General features: G+C 42.9%; 1 protein-coding gene and 2 long non-coding RNA genes across 8 annotated transcripts in view; 1 reads left to right on the forward strand and 2 right to left on the reverse strand.

Annotated features, from left to right (window-relative positions):
* NCK2 (NCK adaptor protein 2) overlaps positions 1-7,717 on the reverse strand; it is a 120,436-nt gene extending 112,719 nt beyond the window's left edge. The window contains exon 1 of one of the 5 annotated variants that reach the window (XR_015284286.1): positions 7,208-7,321. The gene's annotated coding sequence lies outside the window, so the exon portion shown is untranslated. Of the gene's footprint in view, positions 1-6,658; positions 6,917-7,207; positions 7,322-7,380 lie in introns of those variants that run through there. The other 4 variants (XM_086880333.1, XM_086880330.1, XM_086880332.1 and 1 more) reach the window with 4 other exon arrangements.
* LOC111922678 (uncharacterized) lies at positions 6,966-17,712 on the forward strand. 2 transcript variants are annotated; one of them, XR_015284287.1, is made up of 6 exons: positions 7,941-9,642; positions 9,771-9,893; positions 10,900-11,138; positions 15,318-15,462; positions 16,014-16,135; positions 17,450-17,712. It is a non-coding gene; the product is annotated as an uncharacterized LOC111922678 (long non-coding RNA). The 2 variants fall into 2 exon arrangements; XR_015284288.1 differs by lacking the exons at positions 7,941-9,642; positions 17,450-17,712 and adding an exon at positions 6,966-7,203 and having other exon boundaries at positions 16,014-16,249.
* LOC111922679 (uncharacterized) lies at positions 13,134-15,678 on the reverse strand. Its single transcript, XR_002860643.2, has 2 exons — positions 15,545-15,678; positions 13,134-13,309 (listed from the first exon to the last, which is right to left on the reverse strand). It is a non-coding gene; the product is annotated as an uncharacterized LOC111922679 (long non-coding RNA).
* Positions 17,713-22,538: the final 4,826 nt, after the last annotated feature.

Genomic DNA, 22,538 nt, shown 5'->3' on the forward strand with positions numbered 1-22,538 from the left:
CAGTTCTCTTCCATAGAAAGTCTATAACATTTCAGTTCATTATGATTCCCCATGCATCCCTAAAGAGCCTCAAAGCTCATAAAAAATGATGTGTCATATTTTGATACTTGTGCTAAACACAACCTTTGTGATTACCAGTGTTTAAACTCAATACAATCCACACAGTCCTTACTGAGATATCTGATTAAATTTCTAATATTCATGAACTAGAATTTTAATATTGAATGCTCAAAATGATTTAGGTCTTTTGATGTAACAGAACATAAGTCATTTAGTGTCAAGTAGAAGGCAGATCCTTTATTATAGCATTAATTATTTGGGATATTAGCATTAATTTCTTTCTCTATTTGAATTAAATGCAATTCAAAACAGTGTGAATTTATGAATAGTCCACAATACAATTATTTCTATATTATCCCTGCAGCACTAGCAGAAAGACTGCTTACAGACCTGAAAATGTAAAGGAAGAAGATTGATCATCAATTTTTCTTTTAATCTTTTTTTCTGACAGACGGAAAAGTAAAGCTCAGGATGTTTATACTCCAAATGGCTTCACTCTTTTTTTTGATGTAAAAATACCCATCTTTATACCTATAAATGTCACCTACATTTTTTGCATGCAATGATTAAAGGAAAGCACAATTAAACAAGATATACCATAACCAACTTCTTTTATGACTGGAACAAAAACATTCTTAATTAAAACCACAAAGCTGAAAAAATAGCAATGACTTTTACAAAATTTCAGTAGTCACTAGGAAAAATGCTATGTTCTTAACTTAAGTTTCCGAAGTTGCTACACACACAGAATTCCAAGTTCTGGTAGGAAGGATCAGTTAAAGATATAAACATAGTACCTTCTTCCCAGGGCCTATATGGTAGCAGTTATCATTTCACTTATATTACAGGTACAACAAGACAGTACTGCTAACAAAAGTAATTCATAACTATAAATAAATATACCACCATGCATGAAAAACTGCTGTTTGCAGGTCATTTGAGTCCGTTATCAGAGCACTAGATACTGACAGACCATAATCCAGCTTAACACTCCTATACAAAACACACAAAAACCAGCATTTATAGGGTTTTACCTAACTTACAGGACTTCTTCAGTTCAGTTAAACCAGAAACACCTGGGCAACTCAGATTGCAACCTAACAAATAAACAACAGCCAAGCTTATAAATAAAGCAAATAAGCCATCTGTGCCACTGACTGCTTGTTTGCAGCCCATCTACACAGGTGTCAGCTCCTGGCCTCTACAGCTGAACTATCGTGGAGTGTTTCTGCCATCACCGACTGACAGCACAAACAAAAAATGAAAAAAATCAGTGAACAGAGTGCTCGTTTCCAACCTAACAAATACCCAAAACCTATCCTTCTGGTTTTCCTGAAATTTGTACTAAAAATACTGAAGGCATTTAAAACACATGCATCTTTAAAGTGACTGGATGAAGTCCAACTACCTTTTTTCTCTTCCACTATTTAGCAAACAAATTTTCAATCTAAAATTACCAACTAAATTTTTAACCAATATTAAATCTATTTAAAATGAAAACTCAAAGGACACTTGTAAAAACAAACTAAAAAACTCTGAACTCAAACCCAAGAAAAAGTAAGTTTTGCTAAGCCAGGTGGCAGTGTGCATTTGCAGCAGCCCAAGTCTCCTGTGGTGGAATCCAGAATGCTTGACATGCCATCATTCAAGACCTGTCAAATTCGATAACACTCTGTGTGTGTCTGGAAGGACACCATCCATTCAGGGAAATGAACGTGTCATTTGTTGTCATGACAGCTATCAAAATTCAGCCCGAGAGCATATCATAGAGCCACGTATCTCTCCTTCTGCATTAAAAGGTTGAAAAATACTTTCCTTGTCATCATCCAAAACATCATTAGGATGTCAACTAAGAAGTCAGCTCCCCTGAAGCAGCAGTGGCCCAGGACAGCACTGGGAGCCAAGTCCAAAGCACAATGGATGTGGGAGAAAGTAAGTGTGATGCTATTGTAAAACAGCAAGGAAAAACCTTGCAGCCATGAGCCATGGTATGCTGAGGGTGTTCTTAATGCATTAAAACCAAGAGGTCAGTATGATCAATGCTTGGGACTCTTCTTTGGTATCAGTGCCAGGTTTTGCTAAACAGGAGGCTTCATTTATTGCTTTTCCTTGAAATGTTTATTAGTCGAGAATGCTCTAAAAAATTTACAGGAATACACCAGTTTAACTCTGCATATGCAGAGTAAGTTTTAACAGGACAAAGTATTCCTCTTCTCTCACAAACCTATGAAGGGACTGAAGGAGTGACATGTTTTATTTTACTGTGTAGTTAACTAATACTTAATTGATATACAAAAAGCATTATTTTAGCCAACTTAAATTTGACAAGGATGAGTTAGAAAATCCTACTATGTTTCATTTATAGTATCCATATATGTTTAATGGATACCATCAGTCCTTTCTAAACCTTCCCATCTTTGCAAGGATCTAATCCTACTTTGAAGGAAAGGTTATCAGACAGTGTTCAATGACTTTTTGAAAGTAATATAAATAAGAGCAATATAGTTAAATCCAAAGTGAAATCGCCAAATATTTTTTCAAGAGCTTGCTTTTACTTTCTTTTCTTTTTTATTAGTATTTTACTTTCTTAAAAATACTTTTTAAATGATGCACTGCTAGAAGAACCAATAATCCCACCCCAGCACAAGCAAAAAGTACCTGCCTTTTGTTATTCCTCTTCCTGTTCTCCTGCAGGCTCTGATGGCTCCTCTGTATTTGCACAGAGCTGATCCAGCGTAACCCACAGGGAAAGACAGGCAAGAGACAGCACTCAGCTAAAAGCAGCTTCTCACAGTGTAAGGGGACGTGACCCAGACTCAGAGGACTGCATCAGGAAGAGCATCCACAGCCTCTAGCTTCTCCATAAACTTCAGTACCTGCTTTCACACTCGTGACACTTCTCTTTATTAAGGCCTTCATAAATACTCTGATCATTTCTGGAACGTAGAAACTTCAAACAGTTTAGAAGGCTAAAACCTGTGTTTCTATCAAATAGGCAATAAACTGGAGGTGTGCTCATTTATTTTTGGTTATTGATGCCTCACCTATTAAAACAGCACAACTGCTGAAACACAACAGGCTACCTAACAATATTTCTTTTTCTGATTTTACCTTATTTGAAACAAAGTTTTTATTTCATTTAATTAATTTAAATGAAGATTATAAAAAGGAGGTTGCCTAAGACAGGTACATCTGATTCTTTAAACATACTATAACTACCTTTTTTTGTCTAGTAAAATTTCTGCTATATTCTATCTGTGGTACATCTCACTACCCATTTTCAGGTCTGTTTCTATGGTTGTGTGTACTCTGCATACAGTAATTGATATGAGTTTAGGAAAACTGGGTAAGGTAAAAACACACCCATATAGCATTTTATTTTGCACCTGTATTTTGTCATGATTGGAAGAGAGAAGCAGCACTTTTGAGAACTTGGGGATCTTCCAAGTGTCCCATGTTTACTACACTGTCTGCTCCACCAAATAATCAACAGTAGTTACATGTCACCATGTTAGTACTGGCTAACGAGATAAGGATCAAAACCAGTATAGTAAACCTCCAGTCTCTATGCCACAAAGTTCATTTCTGCAGCTGTGAAAAAATACAAGCTATACCAGCCTGAGCTTCCACTCTAAAAAATGTTTTTCATAGCATGAGTACTTCTAAAACTTTACTGACACCAGGGTTTTGTCTATAGTTGCAGTAATTTAAAATGCAATGGGTTGCTATTCTCTTATCAAGATTTATTCCTCTGCTTCTGAATTCTTAAAATTTGCAATACTCTAAGAAAGCTTAAAAATGTACACTGTCGGGCCAGCTCACAGCAAAATTATTATTTATGAGTTTAAAATATGAACTCACTCCATTAATAGTAAGAAACAAATTGATTTGTTGTGTCACATATATTTAATTGAATATAAAAATACGTATTTCATATTTCAATGCACTTTCAACTTACTCATGTCATTAGCATTTATGAAGCAATTAAGAAGTCTTATGATGGGGAAAAAAGATTACTAAAACAAACAAACAAAAAAAACAACAAGAAAAACCCAACCAAAACAACAAAAACTTAGCATTTGGAAGAATTACCCACTACTGAACAGAGCAACAGTTTAATTGGGCAGAACACCATTGACTACATTATTATGAGAAAACTAATGGGCCTAATTAATTTGCAGGAAAAAAATTAAATTGGAACTACTTAAAACAGAAACAACTTTTGGATTCCTGGGCCAACATGCATAAATCTGAAAAGCAAAACAAACAGAAAAGTCATTTCTCAAAAAGGGTACCAGTATCTCATGTAGGAAAGACTGGACAATGGTACACAGGTGAAATGATTAGTGCAGGCCACACTTCTTCACGTCAGGACGACACAACAATGCTGTTTCCCACATTACAAAGCACCATCCCAGCTCTCTAAACATCATTCTCTTCAGGAACTAGTAAGAATTCCTCATTTTCACTCCCTGGAAACTAATTGTTGTTCAACATTTCTGTATACTTAGTAAATACAAGGACAAAGCACACTACCTTTATATTTATTATTTCATGAGAAGCAGAAAGCAGCTCTCCTGCAGAGTGCCTCAACTCTCTGCCTCTCCAGATGACCTACTTTGGGGGAGCAGGGTGTCCAGCGACAAGCACCCAGCACCTCACCCCGGGCTGACAGAAACACAGCATCATCTGGTTTCAGTTTTCAGCTATCTAAAAACTCCTTCAAACTCCTCTAATAAATCCACATCAGCAATCCTCCTTCCTCAAAACACAGTGGGAGTGGGCTTTGGGAATACCCACAGCTTAGAAACCATCAGTCCATCAAATACAAACAGAAAATATTTTTCTAGAACATACGCTTTACATTCAAAGATGTCTTGGGTTTGATTTCAAACCTGCAGCAAGTAAATTGATACAGCACCTGTCTCCATGAGTTTGGAAGCAGCTTTTATGCTCAAGGAGCATGAAAAATGCAGATACTCTGAGTAGTTTTGCTGCTGCTCAAGACCACGACCAACAAACAGAGCCATTTGGGTATCACTTTTCGAGCTGCTACTGTTACAGTTTCTACCCGGGAAAGCCATGAGCGCTGCAAAGGATTAACATACCAACAGCAACACAAGGCAGAAAAAAAACAAAGGCTGGAAAAACAGCAAACACCCCTGACCTCGTGCATCTTCTTTAGCTAACAGAATATGTGAGGTGACATGGAAGAGAAAACCTTAAGCTTTCAGACAGCTACCAAGGAAAACAGGATAAAAAAAAAGAGAGGAAGGGGAGATAAGTACGGCAGGGGAGTTTCTGTACGGCAACAAGGCAAAGGCTGAAGTTCTGAATATTTACCATATGTTCAGTACCCAGGATATAATAAAAAGGATCATCCAGACTATCAAGGGCTAACTCTGCTGTTAGTTTTTAGAAAATACAGTAAAAGAGATTTTGTGTATTATTTTTTTTTCACAAAAGCAATTGGAAATGTAATCCGGTAGAAGTAGGAGGCAAATACTGCAATGACAGAATAACAGCAATAAGAGCTAACATTATAATGAATCTGTATCTGTTTCATGGCCTATATAAAAATATTTGCTAATTACAGCCTTGCTCTTCATGGTACAGGTGCCTTCTATTGTTACATTTGTTCACTGTTCCCAAAAGTGACATCTTCTGTCAAAGTCACAAGAAGAAAGTCAGTTACAAAGACAAAGCGATCTGCTTAACTTCTTAAACACACTTGGGTGAGACAGAGGCTTTTAATTTCCAGAGTTGTAGGATCAATATGTCAGAGAAGCAACAACATTACATCAGAAATTATAATCCTAAAAATGAAAACACAGTACTATTAACATCATCTATGTAGTACTGCTTCAGATTCCTAAAAAGCAACAGAAAAATAAGTATTTTCAAACAGAAATTCTTCATAATCTCCTATCCAGTGAGTCCTTTCAAATTCCTCCATATTAAGTTACCAGTCCAAACTCCCAATGATACAAACCACGCGTGGTTAAGCCATGAAAATTTGTTTTTACAAAGGCCGCTACCGCATTTCATGAAAAAGAAGTCTAATTCTCCCACGTTGAGCTGCTAGAACAGCAGCAGTATGTTCCTCAGAAACAAAAAGGCTTCATGGGAAGAAACACTGTTCGAGCTGAAGAATGCTTTAAATTCGTGCCGACTTTCAGTCACCATTCAACTTTTAAAATAACAAAAGGTTTCTCTTTGTTTTACAAAAACATGACAGTTCCAAGTGAAATACTACATAGAATTCACGGAATAACCCTGATCCACTCAGAGGACCACATTCACAGTTAAAAAACAGTGGAAGGTATTGACATAGGAACTAGAGCCGAGAGCCCTCATGATCAGCCAGCTGCAGGTCAGACCTGAATTACAAACCTGAAGTACAAACCTGAATCGCGATATGACAACCTGATCTGAGATAGGCCAAAGTGCCTACCCCGCCAGCAAGGGGTAGCTGTTAGCCTGGGCACATTTTTAATTAAAAACAGGGCGAGAAGACTTAAAAACTTCAGTAATTTTCTTCCGAAAACACGCAGGGATGCGCTTCACTGAACATTCAGAACATGAGATGTAATTTTACCTTTACGTCCTTTACCTACACTGGCATCGACCGAGGCCACAGCACACCGCGCTCCTCGAGAAAACCCCCGGCCTCAGCCCGACCGAAGTCGAAAGCCGGTGACGGAAAGAAAAACGAACCGGCCGGGCCAAGGGCCATGTCCCCGCCGCAGCCCGGTGTGCCCGCCCGCCCGTCGGTCCCCGTGTGGGGCGGCGGCGCTGCCGCTCCCGCCCGGGAAACTTTGGGGTTGCGCCGCGCTCCGGCCGGGAGGCGCTGCCCGCCTTCCCCCGGCGCTGCCCCGCGGCCGCCGGATACACCGCCTCCATTCACCGGAGCCCCGCGAGGGGTGTGGGGGGTGGCGTCCCGGCCCGGCGCTGCCCCCCGGCCGGGCGACACAAAGCAGCGGCTGTCACACGCGCGCACACACACACACACACACACACACACACACACACAAGCAGCAACTCGGGAGGATGAGGAGGAGCCGCCCCCGAGCTCCCCCCGCAACTGGACGTGGCATACAAACACCTCCTCCCGCTCCGGGCCCCCCGTGCCGCCCCCGGCAGGTACCGGCCCTCTCCTGCGCGGGGCGGCCGCGGAGCCTCGGCCGCCCAGGTGACACCCGCCTTTCCCCCGCTCCCGACGCCCCTTCTCCGCGTCGTCCCCCGCGGCTGCCACAAGTTTGCGGCGGGCCCCAGCCCCCGCCCCGGCCCCATCCCCGTCCCGCCCGCAGCCGCGCTTACCTCCGGCCGGCCGGCGGGGAGCGGAGCGGAGCGGGCGGCGGCGGGGAGGCTCCCAGCCCAGGCGGGCTCCGCTTCTTTGTCTCCTCGGCGGCGGCGGCGGCTGCGCCCGCTCGCTCCCCCTCCGCTTCCCTCTGCCCTTCTCCGGGCGGATGCGGGCCGCGTCCTCCGAGAGGGGCCGGCTGGCTCCCCCCCCTTCCCCTTCCTTCTCCTCCTGCGCTGTTCGCCGGACGCGTCCAAGGCCCCGGCCCTCGGCGGCGGCAACGGCGGCGGCAGCTGCGCTCCCTGCCTTCCCTCTGCCTGCTGCGCCCGGCGGCGGCGGCGGCGGCCCCTCCTCCGCGAACCGCCCCCCCCCCGGCACAGGCACAGCCCCCGCCCCCGCCCTGCCCTTCCTGCCGCTGCCGCTGCCGGGATCGCGCGGGAGGAGCTCCCCGGGCTCCCCCCTTGCCCGCCGGGAGGGCCGCCGCTCCCCCGCCCCAGCGCAGGAAGGACGGGCAGGGACAGCCTGGGTGGCTCTCTCCCCTCTGCTGCAGGACCTCTCCGGGACCGCGGGGCGGGGCAAAGGGGGGCCCTTCCCTGCAGGAGCGCCTTGACACCTCCTCCCCCTTCCAGCCCCGTGAGACCCGGCGCTCCCGGAGAAGCTGCCCCGCTGGGAGCGGAAGCGCCCGGGAGAAGTACTGGCGGACGCTGAAAGAGCCGGGGATGGGGGGAACGCGCGCTCTTCGGGGCTGGGCCGGGGGAAGCGCCGTGGTTCGCCCCGGGGATGCCACGGGCCGGGGGCTTCACGAGCCGGGAGCGCGGGGCCGCTGCCGCCGGGGAATTTCCAGCCACGGTTTCGGGGCGCTTCCGCCGCCGCCCATAAGCCGCGGGGCGGCCGCAGCTCCAGCTCTTCCCGGCCCTTCTCTTCCCTGCCGGCCCGGGGCGAAGTTTCAGCCTCAGCGCCCCGTGTGTCAGGCGGGTCGGGCGGGGATTGGTAGGTGGTGTGCCCTCGGCAGAGGCTGCTGAGCGCAGCAGCCACCCCAAGCCGCAGAATCAGAGAGTTTCCCGTGTTGGAAGGGACCCACAAGGTTCATCGATTCCAACTCTGCCAAGCTCAGGACACTCCAAGAATTCCACCATGTTTGAGAGCGTTTTCCAAATGCTTCTTAAGTTCTGTCAGACTTGGTGCTGTGACCTGGGGCGCCAGTGCCAAACCACCCTCTGGGTGAAGAACCTTTTTCTAACGCCCAGCCTAAACCTGCCCTGACACGGTTCAGGCTGGTCCCTGGGGTAAGACAATTCCGAAGCAGAACCCCGTGGTTGGGTGCATGTCCAGTCAGTGCCAGCCACTGTGCCCCTCCTCTCACGGGAAAGGCCTCCACGAGTGGTTAAAGGCAGAGGACAGAAGCCCCCCCATGGTGGCCCTGGTCTCGAAGGGGGAATAGGCAACCTGCCAGCCCCAGTGCTTTCCCCACTCCCCCCAGAAGTGTCCCTGGGCTATGGGGAAAGATCATCCCTTGGAGTGGGCAGGAGGAAAGGGGGATGCCACTCTATAATACTGTAAACCCTTTAGGACATGGCAGCTTTGAGGGAGAGGAGGCTGGAGTGTTAGCTGTACTGGTTCTCCTCAGGAGACATTTCCTGGCTTGGGAGGCAAGGCTAGGTAGTACCACTCTTTCTGAATCTAAATTAAAGTCAGTAGCCCTGCTGTCTTGTTTTCTGTGGCCAAGCTTAATCTAGCAGTGAGATTTTGAGACAAAGATTTTAGAATCTTGCAATATGATGATTTTAAAATGTGTGCTCGGTAATTTTTCCATGTTCCTGCTTAAAATGGTTTAGAGATCCTCAAATAACTCCCTCTTCCCCTTGTTAACTTTTTCAAATTCTCACAGCATTTAATTGATGGTTTGGGAAGCCCCAAGTGCCTTTCACATGCCTGTGAGATAAACCTGAAAGGAAAATACAGCCACTTCTTTCTTCCAAGAAAGACTTTGCATGCACCTCAGGGAGGAACAGAAATCCCCTTTCCTGGCTTTTCGTGTGCGAATTTGACTTCAGTTCAGAGAGGTGTTAATCATTCTTTTGAAACAATAATCTGACCGTGCTTTTTTAGAGCTTGAAAATATTTGGGGTCCCTGCTGGCCCCACCTCACAGCATGGTCAGGCCTCACTCCAGCCTGCAGAGGCTTAGGCTGAATTTAAATGGGATCGGTCATCCAAGGACTTTCAGATAAAAGTCTCTGTTGTTTTTGGAATGAAATGCACTGTGGAAGTGATAAAAGAGAGGTGAGTTATCCCTTCTCTCCTTTGCATTTATAGTACACAGTTAGGTTTCCGTCTCAGTCTTGTCCCTCACCACACCCTTGCTAATGCCGTCCTACAATAAATCCTCCACTTTGTTCTTTTCCCTGTAGCGCTGTTGAGCTGAGGATGTCCAAGGCAAGGTGGCATCAACCCTTCAAAGTTTCCAGGCTAAGTTAGATCTCCAGAAGGAACCATAAGCTGCTGAATGAGCAGTAGCTCTCAAAGCTTTCCAGGTATCTGAAAAAATATGATAAAGCACACCTAACTTTAGCAGATTAATTGCTAATAGGATTTACAGAATAAGAATGTTTTAGGGCGGGATTTGGATGAATACATTGTCTTCAGGCAAAGTGCTCATTTAAGGACTCTGAAGCATACTGTTGTTAAATATACTTAATTACATTAAGAAGTGATCCATTAAAGCTGGGTTGGTTTTTTTTTTTTCAAAGTGTGGCTTATGACAAACAGAAGACGCTGTAGAAAGTGTTTGCAAGGGTTTGTATGTTGAAGGATGTTTTAACTGCCTATTTGCTGAATGGATCCTTAGGTTTCCCTGCAAAAACAACCAAGATGTTGCCCTGAGTAGTATTTCAAAACATTGAGCCTACTGAAATATTAATGTATGCCTTTTAAAATGTCATAATTAGCTGTTATCTCTGAAATAACTGTTATTAAGAAAAGCTGGCTGCTTGTGATTTGAGTGAGAATTACATTCTAAATATGAGAAGATGATAAATTTGGGGGAATATGCACAGAAGTGAAAGCAGTACATGATGTGGCAGGCACACTGTTTTGTATAAAGAAAGTAAATATGTAAAGCATGCACTTTTGCATATGCATAAGAGTGGGGTTGTCCTCTAGAAAATATATACACCGAAGAGAAGAGCATAAATATTTTTCCCAGCCTAAGGCCATAACTATATACTAAAAAAATAGAAAAAATGTGTAAGAAATAGAAATGTGTATCTATGTCTTTAGCAAAGAAACAGCATGCCTCATACTGCTGCTTCAAACAGGGCTACATGCAAACCCCAGACCCAGAGGTTGTCTGATAGGTTTATTTTGTAATTGCATAATGGCAGTCAATTCATCTTGATGTTCATGTCTTGAACAAGAGGCTTAAAAAAACAATAACGTGTCTTTTGGCTTATAGTTCTTTATTAATTTTTTTTGCCTTTATTTTTTCATGACTACCCATTTTCTGTCCCCTGTGTGCTGCTGCTTGTGCTTTACCACCAGCTCGGCAGAGCGATGGCTTCCACAGGATGAGCATATGAATGTATGGATCCCAGCCGTGCAGATCCAAACCACATTAATGTATTTACACACATCGTGGCGGGAGACAACAACCACGTCCTAGATGTAGCTCCTTCTGCACAAATACTTGATCTTTTCTCCAGATGCATCAGGTTTTCTCACCAGCTGCTCTATCTAGTGTATGAGCTAATACCCACTCCCACAGGGAGACAGAGGGACTGGTAAGTTGAAAATCTGGAAAACAACATTGTCCAGTTCAGAGGTGGACAGCAATGATGTTTGGTCACTCTGTTAGTCCACTGGGGAGAAAATACACCTAATCTAAGTTAACATAGGTCAGACTCCATGATCTGAGAAGTCTTTGCAAAACCTGTTTTATTCTATGATTCTGTGATTAACCTCTTTCAAAAGCCACTACTCCTGATTTTCAAAACTGCCTTTTAAAGGTATCAATAGTCTAATAGACTCCATTTATACATGTGGGGTTGTTAATACTGTGTCACTATCAAATGGAAAGGTAAAAAAACCCTGGGTGCTCTGGGGAAAAAAAGGTGATTTTTAATTCTCTGTAACCTAGAAAAAAAATGCCCGTTTTAATAACATAAACAACAGAATAACAGAAGATAACAGAAAACTTCTGTCAGTGTCTTTTCTCTCAAGAAAAAAAAATCTTGAAGGGTTTACATCACTACATATTTAGTTTCTGTTTAAAACATATGTTCAATTCTCATGTAGATGAAGGGGAATTACATGACCACTACCCGAGGAGAATAGATCCCAAATACTCACTTCGTTACTGCTGAGTCACTTAAGTATATTTGCACTATGATTCTAATTCAGCCTGATGGTAAGGCAGCTGCTTTTCTCACTTGCTGCATGGCTGCTGCATCTTCAATGACATTTATGAAAAACGTTGAGGGGAAGAACGTGTCCTTAGAGCTCAGAATACATCCAAATTCTTCTATTCAATGGACCAAAGCTCCCCAAAGGTGCTGTAAAACTGCAAGCTAAATCTAACAGCAGATCACATTTTACTATGACAAATTCTGTCGTTATCTTTTGTAGACAGTTGCTGAGATTCAAAGTATTTATGTAAGGAAAACAAACCGGTGTTTTGGGCTTTGGAAATGTCAGGGCCCTTGATTCTCCTGTTTATTTAAAAGTGGAAGTGTGCTGAGGGACATCTTTTGAACTCTATTCAAAGGTTAAAACTGATCTTTCATACAGTTTTGAAATTCAAAATACTGCTGTTAAATGTTTTGACTCTGCTGTGTAATCTCTGTTTTGCACTTAAATACCAAATTCTGTCCAGAGTTGGCTGTTCTGCACAGTGCAGACACAGGCATTGCATCTTCCAGCCATGAGGTGCAGCCATTTCAAGGGAGGAGCACAACCCCCCAACATGTGCAATAGTTCAGAGCCAATGGGGCAGATATAGCATTCCACTGCTGTGGTAGGTTGTATCAGTAAAATGGGATTGCCCACTCTGGACTTTGCTCAGGACTGCAAGCTGATAATCCCCTCTTATGGTGAAAAAATTTGTAGGGAGAGACAACAGAAAAGAAAGAGTGGATGTTATCTTACTTGGAGATGCAGTAGGCTGCATAACCAATTTATGAGTTGCATAAGCCCAGGGATCAGTGCTTTCTTTGCTTGGGAGGAACATTTGCCAAGTGTATGTAGTTGTTTACTGATGCAGGGAAGCTCATCCCATGGGCCCTCAAATTCCTTGGGCCAGGTTCCATGGCAGCTTCCTTGGGGACCCACAGCCACAACCTTGCAACATTTGTGTGCCTGGACAGGACTTTTTCTCTGGCCCATCCCAGCTTGGTACAAGAGCCATGGTCTGAAAAAGTGGCAAAGTAATGTGCTGTAGATCCATACATACATTACTGGACCATGCTCCCCAAGAGCATGGGAAAATGGAGCAGAGGTATGGCGGCACTGAGTTGGGCCAAGAGGCTGTGAAAGCAGCTGCAGGTTGTGAGTGAAGGCAGTGCCATAAGCCTATGGCATCACATTGACTCAAGTTTAAGTTCCTATTTGGCTCTCTACTATGTGTCTACAGCCTTAATTTTCAACTTCATATCAAAGAGCTGACTTCATCCTTTAGAGGTCTGATAATGCTGTAGTTAACTGCAGAGAATGAAACAAATGCTCCTCATTAGCCTTCCCAATTATTTTCTAATAACTGGTGACTAATCATAGGTCCTGCCTTTGAAAACTGTTTTGCCAATGATTTTAATTGTTATACAAAATGTATTGTATCTCGCAGAGCACTGATCCCAAGAAGCATATGATTATGCGAAAAGTGCAGCCTTCCAAACAATGTTTTCATCCTTCATGACTGCCAGGGAAAGTCTGGAAGCCTGCTCTCTGTGAGCTTAGAAACCTGTAGATAAAAGAAAAATCAATGTGCTTTTAAATCAAGATTTTGCATTAGTTTCATGATTGGTGTGGTGATTGAATTTTTGAATGTTTGAGGTTGACGATTCTGAATTGGGTCAGACAGTGTAAGTAATTTTCTGCTATTATATGCTGGCATGAATTTTACCTTCATGCAACATTTCCTGTTTGAATGGGTTATGCAGACTCTTACCGATCAGTGCACAAGATTTTAGTCTACAGTCTAGACATATGTACAGTCCATGCAGATCAAACATCGTCTGCAATGGTCATAGTCTTATCTGTGTTTTTCTGGTTCAGAAAATACAGAAGTGTAGTCTGTATTTTACTTTTCAATCCAGAATTAAAAGACAAGACCATAAGTAGTGTGATCACTAGATAATTTTCCCTGTATCTACAATAACAGGAGGCAAAAAACAATGGGCACACAACAACAAACCAAGACTCCAACTGTCTCTAATGAAAAAATTAAATTTGAGATATTTTTACAGTTAAGTTCCTTCTTAATGTTACTGAGCTTATGATCTCTACACTTAACAAATTAAGTCATCCTCATTTTCTAATGGGAAATAGCTTAAAAATACCTGAATAGGTGTGACTTTAAAATCAGAATTTGGGTATACAAGACCACTGTTTCCAGTAGAACTGGTACATAATTGTAAAATTTGGTGTATTTTGCTGTCACTCAGCAAATAACCTCAGTCATTACTGTGGAATTAATTGAATAGTACATCAGTACAATCAATTGCTGCTCAATCTAATTAAAATTAGAATTAGCTGGGAGAAAAATAGTGTGAAGAACTAATATGGCTGAAAGTGAAATTTTCCTGACTTCACCAGTCATAATTGAAATTGCTGAATAATTATACATAGCAGAAAAACTGAATACCAGACAGCATTATAAAAATCAGTGGTCAATTACAAATACTACATGAAACAATCTGGAAACACTGAATTCTTGAATCAGAGATGGAGAAAATTTTTAACTCTACAAAATCATAACTATGGGTTGTTAACTGAAATAAAGTAAAATTTTAAATATTGATTGTATCACAATTAATTATTTTAAGGAACAGGCTTTTTAGTAATGACAAAGGAGCGATGAGAAATTAATCAGATTTCAAAATACAGTTAGGAGTGTCTTGGTTTTGGGTGGGGCTTTTTTAAGCAGTCCCTTTTTAAGCTGCTATTGCAAGGAAGCAGCATGGCAATAACAACTGGCTGAGAATATGTAAACTCGGATCTGCATCACTACCATTCTTTTACCTGATCTCTATTACATACAGGACAAGAAAAATAATCCAGAAGTCAGTGTTCCTAGTCTTTGTTTTCCAAGTGTCACTGTCACCCAAGTGCTGTATAGCTTTGGCTTAGTCAGGAAAGCTTTGATAGTTTAGTATTCCTGGGTTTTATACAATTATAGTAATAGTTCACTGGGAGGAATAATTTGTAGGTGTAAAGCACAGAGGGCATCCTATACAAATGGTATATTTTAGCATTATGGCTTACAGCAGCAAAGTCAGTCCTGATTTAGCTGACAAATCCAGTACCCAACTGAAATATATCAGGTGGTATTTTTTCTTCAACAAATTTAGGAGGCTTGGTTGTGTTTGTAGTTTTGACACTCATTAGCCAAACACCTTTGTCACACTAACCTAAGTCACTACATGTTTATCTGTAGACTGTGAGCATGCATGGACATGTACATCAGAGCACTCTGGCTAAACACTTGAGTCTGTGCCATCTGCCAAAAACAGGACCAATTTCTACTCAGCAAGAAATAGTCTATACCAAAGGACTGCATGGTTCCTCAAATACCAATTTAAAATATTACAGCTCTTTCAATGCCAAACCTCTCCAGAGTGGAGATGGCTTGCCATAGCTGTGAGTGCATGCCAGGCAGGAGGCACAGCGCTGTTCAGCTGACATACAAAAAAGTAGCAGTCAAATCAATGACTTATTTGACTCAATACTAACAATCATGTCTGTTCTAGGTTTGAAATCACCTACATTTTGACTTTCTGTAGAGCTCAACACTGCAGTAACCTGCTCTCCTGGGATTTAAAATTTGATGAGCGAGGTCCCTAGCTGACAGGGAGGCAAAATTAATCACCACTCTTTTACTTTGTGTTGATACTGGTAGGTCATGATAGTCCTTTTACAGATCACTCAGGAAAAGACCATTTCCTCTGCCCTCACCCCAAAGAACAGTTTAATTTACCTTAGGAGTTTCCCAGCAGACCACAGGGAACCCTGCAGAGGGTCAGAGCTTGAGGTTGGTTGCCTTTGCAGCCCCCCTGAAGGGCCCCCAGCAGCAGAGCTGTAGCTGGCATGCCTCGCCTTGCCAGCTGCTTCAGAGCTCCTGTGAAAGCATCGGGAGGGAGAAAAGCTCCTCACCGTGGGAGGGTGGGTGGGAAAAATGATAACGGGGAGTGGTTGCATTCTCATCATTCCTGTCCCAAACCTCCTAGTCATTGGGCCCTCTCCACCAAAATACCCCTGAGAGGGGAATTCCTGGGAAGTAGCCGATCCAGAGGGAATGAAATGTGCCTTTATGTTGACATGCTGTTATTCATGTTGATCTGAAGATGTTACAAATGCTGTTTTGTGCTGGTCCCCACACTGCTGTTTGCCTCTACAACACATTGCCTCACAATGTCATGTATTTTAATTGTTTCTTCCCCTAACAGGTGCCTGACACTGCACTGCCTTGTGCTTTGGTGTCAGTAACTTTGAAATTGTTTACGGAAAAGCTCGTGGCTCCCACTGATTTCATCTGCTCTTGCAATTTCGCTATGAGTCATCCAATATGGTGTGTACTTTGTTTTACTTACAGACCAAACTGCCTGAATTGCATCTTTAGTTAAGTTGTCTCATCTCCCTTCCAGCAAAAAAGCACAAACAAATAAAAAGTTTCTTACTCTCAGAGCTGTGGAGGCACACTTGAAAATGTTTTTACTTCTAAACTCTTTTTTGATAGGAGGTAAATAAAAGCAAGCCCACCATTGTATTTTTAATAGTGCTTATTTTGGGTCACAAGTTATGTGTACCAGAAGCTGGTAGTTCTGGGTATTGTATATCTCTGAAACTTTCACACATCTCCATGTGGATGCCCAAAATTGCATTACCCACCCTTGGGAAAGTAGCAATGTTTTAACCCCTCACTGGTATGTTGATAAACATTCATAAAGCACTTTGAGAACCACAAAGGTAAAGCATTGAAAGAATAGGCTGCTTGCTAGGGAATTGCCTTAAGAAGATGAGGATTCAAGGGGCTTGCTAGAGTCTGGAGCTTGATGCTCAAGAAAGTTTGCAGTGCTTGACTCCCTGAGCTGCTAGGATAGGGAGAGAGTAGTCTGGTGAGAGAGCCTACAATACAATACAATAAAAGAGGAATGGACTCAGTGTCTCAGGCACATGGTGGGATTCTTATGGTGTCCTGCAGAGGTCCAAGAGTTGGACTCAATGATCCTGATGGGTCCCTTCCAACTCAGCTTATTCTATGATTTTATGATTCTAATAATAGTAATCCTGTGGGGGTTTAAGTGCTCCTAAACAGCCTAGATCTACTTTATACTGCCTTCAGAGTGTATTTTTTAAAAAGGCTTGCGGTACACTGCTTTTCCTGTCAATCTGTCGACGGGGATGGCATGATCACTACAGCAGTGCAGCATCTATCCATTTATATTTCAGCCTTAGATGGCACCTGGTCTTTTAAGGGTAGCAGCAGTCCACAGTGAAGCCTGGAAAGACTGCAGAGGGACTCTGCTGAGTTGAACTGCCCAGTCCCCTTCTAGCGCAGAGCTTCACTTGCTGCCTCTACAAGTCAATCTCACACTCTTCTTCCAAAGCTGAGCCTATTGAGAGCACCAATTGCTGTGAAAATCCTTAAGCTACACTTGCAAGGAGAGTGTTTTTACTGTGATTTGTTGAAGTCAGGAGGTTACTGAGTGCACACAGCCCTCTCTGAGCAGGGAAGCTGTTAACAAGAAGCATCAATATTTTTAAAAATAACACATTCAGGTGCAATGGCCAGGCTAAGGGAACGTAACATTATTTTTCCCACAATTTGGCTAAAAGTGTCATAATTACGTCCATTACTTTATCAGAGTTGTTACCTTTGCAGTTGTAAACAAGAAAGGCTCGCCAATTTTCCACTCAATGGAAAAGTCCTGTATGCTTTGATAGCAATACACCAGAGACAGCATATAATGGAAATGTCGTGGAGCACCAGCTCAAAAGCAGAGGAAAATGGCTGAAGAATTAACTCTCAAAAGATATTTTTCTTTCCTCCTTTTCCTATTTTCCTTTTTTCTTTTTAATGTATTCTTTCTCTCTTTTTCTTTCCCTTTAATAATATGCATATAAAAAAAGGCTTTCAATCTCAAATAGGCCTCTGTGTCTTTTTTGCTATAATGAAAAATTAAGACATATAGCAAATCTGCTTTTCAGTTGTCTTTTCTCAGGTACTTCCTGCTTATGTCTTCAATCAATGTAGCATTCTACATAAGCAGAACAAAGCAGCTTGAGGAACATACCTACCAATTATTTTCTCTCAGTTAGATTAATGCTGTACTTGTTTTATGTATCTCTCGGTCAAATTGTGGTCTACTTATGGGCCCTCATCTGGCAGTTCCTTGCCTTCTAAAGGGCAGGGTGGGCAGAAGGGTCTTGGTAATCTTGCTCTGCTGCCTACATACATCAGCTGAGCTAGTGCCAAGGATGAAGCAACCTGTCACACTTGGAACTGTGTTTTGGTCGCAGCTCTTTGCCTGCAGCAGTGCAGAAGTGTGTGGGTTTGCCCAGTGTCACCTAAGAACCCCTTAAATCAGATTAATTATTTGCTGACCAACAACAATTGATTATCTGAGACAAAGGTTAATATTACCCTAGACATTTGTGGTGTCTCTAAGGCTAATTCCTAGATTAAATCATAAATTTTTATGCTCTGAGAGAAAACATTTATTAAAGCTAGGAGAGAATGTATCTAATGCAAACGTATCCCCAGGAGACACCATTTGAGCTGTATGTGGCTGTTTGTACAGGAGCCTATTCTTATATTACTTAATCTTTTTCTAATTAATTTTTACTGGTCTTCTTTCTCAGATCTTTGCTAATATTTTCACCAACAGAAATGGTCACTATGAGCAATCAGGGCCCGAACCCAGAGCTCGGCAGTGTGCTCCTTGTAAAGACATATGGAGCCTGTAGCTGCAGGCACCAAAGTGTTCAGCTAAGGACAAAGAAGAGAGGCAACATGTGCCTCTCCTTTCCCAGTCCTGCATCCTGCTTACACCAGCTCTGACCCTGACTGGACCCTCCCTTTGACTCACTAGTGTGGCATAAAGCTATGTAGGATTTGCTGTTGTTTGTTTTCTTCCAGGTTGTTGAACTGAGGTGACTCAAGGGCAAAGCCAACACGTGAGTGCTGGTACAACCATGAGATACAGAGAGAAACTCTGTGGTGGCGGGAGTCTGAGAGATGGGTGGGACCTCAATTTTTGGAGTCACAAAGTGGTTATTTTACTCCTTGGGATTTTGTGATACGAAATCTTTGGGGCAAAGGGATTAGAATATGAACATTCTCCAGCACCTTCTGCAGGAAGCAACCTCATACCAAGAAACATGGTGCATGAGCATCTCTTAGAAATCCCACCCCTGTTCCTCTGGCCAGGATGAAGGGATCTTGGACTTGCTTTGCTGACTAGAAGATAGAGATCTCTGGATTTTACTGACATCCTCTTTTCTATGTAAGTAAGTACCTGACATATTAGTGGCACTACACACCCTTTCTCCTGCCCATGAATTTGCCTTTACCTTCAAAAACAAAGGTGGAGCATATTCATAGCCAAAGCTGCTCCATAACCACTGCTGCTTCCTGTGGTGGATCCATCCAATGGTTGTGTGCCAAGCCTAGTGTGACAGGCCCTTAAAGCAAATAAGTGGTATATTTTTGTGTTGTAATCACACCCAGACATGACAAGAGTATCAGGGATGGTCCCAAACATGTGCAGGTGCAGAGTTGGCTGCATTTAGGACTTATGAAATTAAACAGGAAGGTATGGATTAGAAATGTTCAGTACAGGAATCTTAATAATACATAAGCCCTTTTTTAGTCACTTAAACCTTTAATTGGGTCGAGCCCTAAGCAGCTCATTAAGTTGCAGTCGTACAGTCAGGAGCTGAAGCAATATCATGTAGAGCCTCTGCCCCCACATTGTCTCTCCTGAGCAACTACAGGAGTGCAGTGAGACATCTTTAGCCACCTAAAAACTACTCCTGCAAGCTATTTCAGGGCTACTCAAAAAGTTCATGATTTGTAAGTGATTGAAGAATCACTTCTAATCCCTAATTTTCTTAAACATTCATTTACTGTTAAAGCATACGTCTAATTTCTTCAGATCAAATTGACAGAAGAAAAAATCTACTATAAGTGCTTTAATTTACAGATTTTTATGTATTAGGAAAAAATCCTTTATGTACATTAGGTAGAAGTGGATTTGATGAAGAAATAAAAGTCTCCAAGTCTTAGGAAATACCATTCTGTTATTAAAAATTACAAATAACTAACAGCTGCAGAGAGGAAGACAATCTATATTGGGAAATTGGTGGAAGACTGCAGTCAGGGAAGAGAGAGGCTGGGTGCAGGATTAGTAAATTAATTCCTCTAACTCCTCTCCCACAAATAAATTGGTGGAACTTGGTTGAGCCTCAGTCTGGTTGGGAGAGACAGCCAGCAGTAATCCTATCCCCTCCACCCAGTTTTTTTTGCTCCCAGTTACACCCCTGGCCCCAGAGAGCAGAAGCCCTGGCTCACCCTGCCCTCTGGCTGCTGCCAGCCCAGGCAGAACCAGACACAGGAGCATCACCTCCACTTTCAGCTCCCAGACTGAACTGCATCTTCTATATTTATGTGTTTGTTGTTATTCCTACATGCTCTTCCCAACCTTCATTTTTCAAGGAAGTGGGTATATTCTGATCCAAATGATTTGGAGTATTTAATAGTACTTCCATTCATTTTCTACTTGCTAAATGAACAGTGTAATCAGTTTGTCCAATACAGGGAAGCGTTCAAGGGGGATGTTCACACTAGAACGACATAAAAGAAATCATATGTATACAAGAAGCAATTTACATGGGCATATTTTTAGGTTATTTTGTCTCCTGTTACAAATGATGAAGTGATGCTATTTAGACTAATTCAGTATGATCACTGATTTTTTTCATTTTCATGAAGTCTGAGGCAATAAAATATATCTTCTATAAAATAAAACCATGAACTGCAAACACATCTCATGCATCCCAGGTAGGAAAAGAGAAAAGGCATTTCTACATTGAATACATATACTGGACTCCTGCATCTCTTATTCATACACAAGAAAATTTTGCCTCAGGTTTAAGTGCTCACTAATTCATACCTTAGGCTTATGAACCAGATCTAAAATGTTAAACCTGTCAATTAGAATAAACACGGTCATGTTGAAAGCCAAGGTCAGAACATCCCCTGAACTAGAGCTAGTGTTGTACCACTGCAATGCTATAGAGGTGAGAATAGAAGCAATGGGTCATGTTCCCTGGATAACTTTAAATTACAGCCTTGCTCAAAGCAATAGTCTTTTCTTCATGATTTCCTGTAAAATATAATCTATATCCATTGCCGCATGGGAGCAATAACTATACAATCACTAGTGCAGCACAAATTAATTTCTGAACAACTGTCTCATAAGAAAGTCCTCTTGGAGAGGGGAAAAATAGATCAATAGGCAAAGTCCACTGCATTCGCACAAGGCCAGAATGCTTGGGCTGCACATGCAGCTGGAGAGTTGTAATCCAAATCCTTTCTGCATGTGGCTGGAGCGTGCTCAGGGCTGCTTTGCCGATCTCCTAAGTGTAGTATTTCCCAGAGAAGCAGGGAGCAATAGGCTGCCGGACTCATCACGGCCAAGAGTGCGAGCAGGTTTTGTCAGGCGCCGAGCCCAGCTGTCCGCGGGCGAGCAGGCGTCCTGGCACCAGGGCTGCAGGAGACTGGCTGCCGGAGCACACAGCCTGGATGTGGAGGCCAAGCCACTGGGGAGCTGCTCCTCTGAAGAAACATTTTATCAAAGCTGATTGTGGTGGAATATAGGTGTCCCTTTGTTCAGCAGAACAGCAGCACAGCCAGGCAGTGCAGCTGAGAAGGTGTCCTCAAGGAACAGCACTGCACCCCAGCCAAGCTGAAGGGGCAGTGAGTGGCTTCAGCATCTCCTCTGTAGCATGGGTGAGGCCAGGGTGACTGCCAGGACAGCCCTGGTTGACCTTGACTGGTCTGTCCTCTGGCTCGGTCCGGCTGGTGCAGTTAATTCAAGTCACACTGTGGTCAACCCTGCCTTGCCTGCAGCTAAATTGCACTGTGCTTGTGAGGGATGTGGCACTAAGTCTCTGTGAAATCTGTCTTTCCCCAGCACACCGAGCTTTCTGTGCAGAGGTCCCTGACCTTGCTCCCATCTGTAAATTCCCCTCTATAACAGAGAGGAGCATTTGGGGAAAACCCTTCTGTGTGAGCGTAGGAATGGGCAACCAGGGCTCCTGCACATCCACCCGCCGCAGCCGCAGCGCCGCTCCCACACACAGCATGATACTCACAGTACAGATGGAGTTTGAAAACACACAGGTAAAACGACCAAAATAAACCATCCTCTCTAGCACTGATATATTTCTTCAGTTTAGTCTAAACCACTCAGCCAAACCACAACATTTTGAGAAAGGGAACAAATGTAAGTACTCCTGTCCTTATAGCCAGTAAAACAAAGTAAGTGCAGCAGACAGCCAGTTATAATGGACAAACAGTCCTTTGGGGAAGACTTCCCAAGCCAACCATTAAATTCAACACATTTTTTCCCCTCTCACTCAGGGATCCTAAAGAAAGGGTTGAGCTCAGGGGATGACAGAGGAACTGAGGAAATGAGATAAAAAAGCTACTGAAATTGAATTTCCTCGCAGAGTAATTCTTCCATAAGCTGCATAACCTTTCCTTACCTAAATAAATACTCTGTGGTGCACAAGTTTTCACATTTCCAGTGTGACTCTGGTGGTAACCTTTGTCTATATTGTAACTTCCCAAGAATCTCAGAAAATAGATGGTAGATACACATATTATGTACCATCTTGAGCTAGACAACACTTGGGAACCATGAAATGCTTCCAAATGTTTGCAGATACCAGAGCCTTAAAAAAAC

Source organism: Cyanistes caeruleus, chromosome 3, assembly GCF_971803275.1.
Source record: "Cyanistes caeruleus chromosome 3, bCyaCae1.hap1.1, whole genome shotgun sequence".
NCBI lineage: Eukaryota > Metazoa > Chordata > Aves > Passeriformes > Paridae > Cyanistes > Cyanistes caeruleus.